At 57.3% G+C, this 5000-nt stretch overlaps 1 protein-coding gene and 1 pseudogene across 1 annotated transcript in view; both read left to right on the top strand.

Moving 5' to 3' along the window:
* Positions 1-5000, top strand: part of LOC137642681 (centrosomal protein of 135 kDa-like) — a 495143-nt gene that overhangs the window by 98532 nt on the left and 391611 nt on the right. The gene's annotated exons all lie outside the window — the stretch shown is intronic.
* On the top strand, positions 3444-3562 carry LOC137643388 (5S ribosomal RNA; annotated as a pseudogene).

Below are 5000 nucleotides of genomic sequence, written 5' to 3'. Positions count from 1 at the left end.
AGGCACCTTTTTGAATCTCCTCCGTATGCAGCCTGCAGCTCCTACCTCCTTAGATCTCTCCGGGGATCGATCTCCAACGCCTTCCAGATCTTCCGCCCCTGGTGCAGATGGACAGCAGTCTGACCTCGTCATCCGACGGGCAACGGTCCCTTCGGGGCAAAGAGTTGCCTCCCACGGGGGGTGCTTCCCTTGCGTGTCAGGGTTCCCCTGCGCGCCCTTCTGCAGTGTTAGCACACAGGCGCTCTCCTGCTCATCAGCATTTTCCTGATCGCTAGCGCTCTCCTGTTCGTCAGCGCTCTCCTGATGATCGTCGCCCCACTGAGGACTCCGAACATCCTGCTGTTCCTGTTGTGCGCCCTGCGCGCCATCGGTCTCCTGAGTGCTCTAGATCTCCTGCCCGTCGGAGCACACCTGGGCTTCCAGTTCCTGATACGCGCCCACGTTCGCCCGTGCGACCTAGAACTTCGGTTCAGGTCTTGGACAAGGAATTTTCTTCTACGCACAGGATTCCCTGCTCGCCAGGGATCACCAGCTCGCCAGCGACCACAGACACGTCAACGTTCGCCTGCTCGTCAGCGATCTCCTGCGCGTCAACGATCGCCATCGATCTTCCACGTGTGTCAGGTCCCCTGGACACCATCAGTAGCGATCTAGCACTCGCCTGCTGTGGACCACGATCTCCGGTAGCTGAGTCATGCCGTAGATCTTCCTCCTGCTCGCCAGCGCTCACCTTTACTTCTGTCCTTCTGTGCGCCAGCTTCCTTCAATCGCCAGCGCAGATCTGCCACGCACCAATGGGCTCCAATAGTTTTTCCTGACCGTCCAGGATCGCCTGATTGACAGCTCGGATCGGCGCTCACCTTCCTGATGCACCTGCGCGCCTTCTGATTAGCGCGATGCGCGCTAATCATCCCTAGTCTCTTACGCGTCAGCGATCTCCTACGCGCCCGCGCGATTCTTCGCCTGCGCGCTGGCGTTTTGTTAACGCACCACCGCTCGCGAACGCGCCGTCGCTTGCCGACGCGCCTTCACTTGCCAAGACGCGCCATCGCTCGCCAGAACGCGCCATCGCCCGCCTACGCGCCATCGGTCTCCCGACCGCCTGCGCTCGCCCGCGCGCCCACGTGCCTGCCCGACCATACGCCCACATGCCTGCGCGACCGCACGCCCACGTGCCCGCGCGCCTATGCGCATGCGCTCCAATGTTCGTCCGCGCGCGAACCAACGGTGTTCCATCGCGCGAACCGACGGTGTTCCATCGCGCGAACAGACGGTGTTCCATCGGGCGAACCGACGGTGTTCCATCGGGCGAACCGACGGTGTTCCATCGGGCGAACCGACGGTGTTCCATCGCGCGAACCGACGTTGTTCCATAGCGCGAACCGACGGTGTTCCATCGCGCGAACCGACGGTGTTCCATCGCGCGAACCGACGGTGTTCCATCGCGCGAACCGACGGTGTTCCATCGCGCGAACCGACGGTGTTCCATCGCGCGAACCGACGGTGTTCCATCGCGCGAACCGACGGTGTTCCATCGCGCGAACCGACGGTGTTCCATCGCGCGAACCGACGGTGTTCCATCGCGCGAACCGACGGTGTTCCATCGCGCGAACCAACGGGGTTCCATCGCGCGAGCGCCGGCTTGATTCCTGCAGTAGCCATTGCTTGCCTACGGGTCATCGCTCGCCTGTGAACTATCGGATTCCGACCGCCAGCTCTCGCCCTTCCAACCACGCTCGGCTTCCTTCTGCTCTCCCTCGGGCACTTTCGTCCGCGCTCCTGCGTGCCTGCGCACGGGCGCTTCCACGTTCGGTCACACGCGAACCATTGATTTACCATCGCGCGAGCACCAGGGCGATTGCGACCGAGATTCCCGTTGGGGTTTCGCAACACGGCCAGCCTGGCGAGTCTTCTGGAGCGCGTATTTCCAGAACACGGTCTTCACCCCGTAAACGCAGAGCATGGCACGTGCAAGAGCAGGAAGAATCTTCAGAAAGGTCTGGGCAACATTCTTCTTTCCAGAACCTGGGTTAGCCCTTCCTCCCCGTCATTCCCTGGAAGGGTCTTGCCAGGGAGTTTTCCTTTCGAGATTTCTCCGTCGGGCAAGGGGTGACTGGTTTAGCCCTTCCTCTTCTCCAACCCATGGAAGGGGCTTACCAGGTCCTTTCCCTCCTCGGTTGCGACCCGAGGTTTTGTACAAGGAAGCTCCAGGAAGATCATGGTTACTTTCCTCCTCTCAGGCTCAAGCACCTTTGCGTTCCGTCGCCAAGTTTCGAACTTGCGGGCAAACTCGATGTTGGAGCATCTAGACGCAGTGACCGAGGGCTTCCCCTCGGGTGTCTCATCCGTGGATGTCGACAAGCTCAGACACTCTTCCATCCTTGGGAAGAGCTTGTTTGAGCCCAATGACAGAGACATGGACAGCTGTTGTGTGGAGGAAGTCGACTTCCGTTTTCACTCCTCCAAGGCGCTTTCTTCCAGACCCTGCAGGCCTCCAACGCCTCTTCTTTCAGCCTCGTCGGCCTAAGTTATCGGACCGACTACGGCAGCTAAGACAAGGTGTACAATAGCAGTCCCCTCCTGTCAGGGACAGGTAGCACGGGAGGCTCTCCCGGGGAGGTATAATCCTAGAGGGAGCAGCAGAGTTCACAGACTCTAGGATTGGCAATCCCCCCCTTGCAGGTCTCACGCTGGGGGGATGCCTAAGGTTACTCATCCGGATAACAACTTCCCGATGCCGATTCCTGCACGATCTCCATGATCAGCCAAGGATATCGCGCCTCGCTCTTATCATCTCTCCGTCTCTGTCAGCGAATCCAGTGTCACTGAGCCTCTATGCCATGGGGTCGGCAAGAATTTTGCCCGTTTGGGCAGAAGGATCCATGCCTTAGGAGAAGGTCCTCCATAGGGTCGTCGACGGCTTCACCCCTCGGCTTCTTCAGTCGATCCTTTCTCGTAGGAAAGCATCTGAGACGGGAGTTCCGTCGTCGACCTCTCAGCTCTGATCAAGTTTGTCGAACAAACTTCGTCCAGCGTGGAACAGCAGAGTCGATCAGACTGGTAACGAGGCTGAAGGACTCCTTAGGCCCTGGATTGGAAGGACGGGTACTTCCAGTTTCCATTCCGTCCATCTTCCAGGAAGCTCTTGGAATTCAGCCTAGACTACAGGTGATCCTGCTTAAGATGTGGCGTGGCGATCCCGCCGCGGCATCGCAGGTTTTTCCCCAGAGAACTCTCCCTGCTTTCCTCATGGCCGCTCAGGAGCAGTCTTCCGCCTCCTTTGCTTTTTGAAGGGCTGGTCATCTCTGGTAGTCTCGGGTTCGACCTTCTTCAACGCCGGGACAAGCTTCCGGGTCTTTACCAAGAGTGAGGGATCATGGTAATATGCTAGGAGCCTTTTCTACTTCTGCCTCAACATCTGGAGTATCTAGCCATGATATTGAGTCAACGGCTATACCACGTTGAAAACACCGCTTCTCGTCCAATCAGCGAAGTTAAGCAACGTTGGGGTTGGTCAGTACTTGGATGGATGACCGCCTGGGAACACCAGATGCTGTTGCCCCCTTCTCCGAGCCTTCCCTTCAGTTGACTGTGGCAAGGCTGAGGAGAGTCGCAGTACCTGTTCTCAGTTAAGCAGAGCTTTCAGCCCTACCTTGGAACGTTTCCTGGGTCTCTTTTCCTCATTGACCCGTCTAAAGTCCCGAACGGTCGCCTCAGGATAAGTTCCCCGTGAGGCGGCCCAAGTTCCGGTGGTATCAAAGCAACGATTAACCGGACTTTCTGGCCCTATGGGACCAGCGGAACGTTTAGATCTGCAATGGGGGTTGACCTATGGAACCTCTTGATGGGAGTGGATATTCTCGTCCTTTCCCCACATTTTGATGCTGTTCTCAGACTCGTCAAAGAAAGGGGGGGGGGCATGTTCCGGTTCAGACCTATGGTCAGGACCATAAGGATACCTCCCCATCATTCAGGCAGGCTTAGGGGTCGTAGTCTTAGCCCCCTCTACAGATCCTACAGTTCCTGCCGAGTCGCTCCGTGTGCGACGACTTCATGGTACTGGCGTATTCCAACCAGCAGGGGACGCATTTTCATACCTTCGCATCTTGCAGTAGAGATACTGAGATGATCTGAGGTCCTCTCAATACCACTATCGGCTCGTTCATTCCAGGCAGAGGAATGTTCTCTCCGACTATCTGAGCAGAGCCTCGCAGATAGAGAGTACTTGGGGATCTTTGGCCTATAGTAACCAGCAAGTCCTGGCCTGGGGGACCTGATCGTGACAGCCTGGAATTTCAAGCTTCCACTGTTCTACCCCCCAGTCTCATACCCCAAGACTCTTTGGCAAGATGCTTTCCGGTGACGGTGGGACAACATCGACGCCTGCGTCTTCCCACCATTGTTGTCTGTTGAGAATGGGTCTCAACAAGACCAGGTTGTCTGTCAACCTTTCGATGGCCCTGAGAGCTCCACTGTGACTATACGCAGAACGGTTTCCGGACCCTCTGCTTCCCCTGACGGAACTCCCGGGAGAGCTTCTTCCATGGCACAGTCTACTCAAACAACCACACTACAACATCTTTCACGAGCCGTTACATCGCTTCGGCTTCACATCTGGAGACACTACGCCGCCTCCCCAAGAAGAGACAACCCGCTTCAGTCGCGGAGCGGAGGTCGCGTCACCTGCGATAGTCATCCGCAGGGGTCTACCAGGCGAAGTGGAGAGTCTTCTGTGGTTGGTGTCGTGGGAGAAGATACCTCTTCCCTTGAGGCCTCTTCTCCAGCAATAACGGAGTTATTGCTTTTCATCGGAAGGAAACTTTTCCGCTCTCGGCAGTGAAGCCTATCGCTCAACCTTTCCCTGGCCTTCAGGCTGAAAGGAATAGACTTTTTCCTTCGCGCTGGACCTTTCTTCGCTGATGCGAAGCTGCGAACGTCCCTGCCCCCAGTCGGAGTGAGACCTCCTCCATGGAGCATGGTTCGGACTCTTTAGTCCCTTA

The sequence above is a fragment of the Palaemon carinicauda genome, chromosome 6 (genome assembly GCF_036898095.1).
Source record: "Palaemon carinicauda isolate YSFRI2023 chromosome 6, ASM3689809v2, whole genome shotgun sequence".
NCBI classification, from domain to species: domain Eukaryota; kingdom Metazoa; phylum Arthropoda; class Malacostraca; order Decapoda; family Palaemonidae; genus Palaemon; species Palaemon carinicauda.
This window is presented reverse-complemented; position numbering and strand designations above follow the sequence as displayed.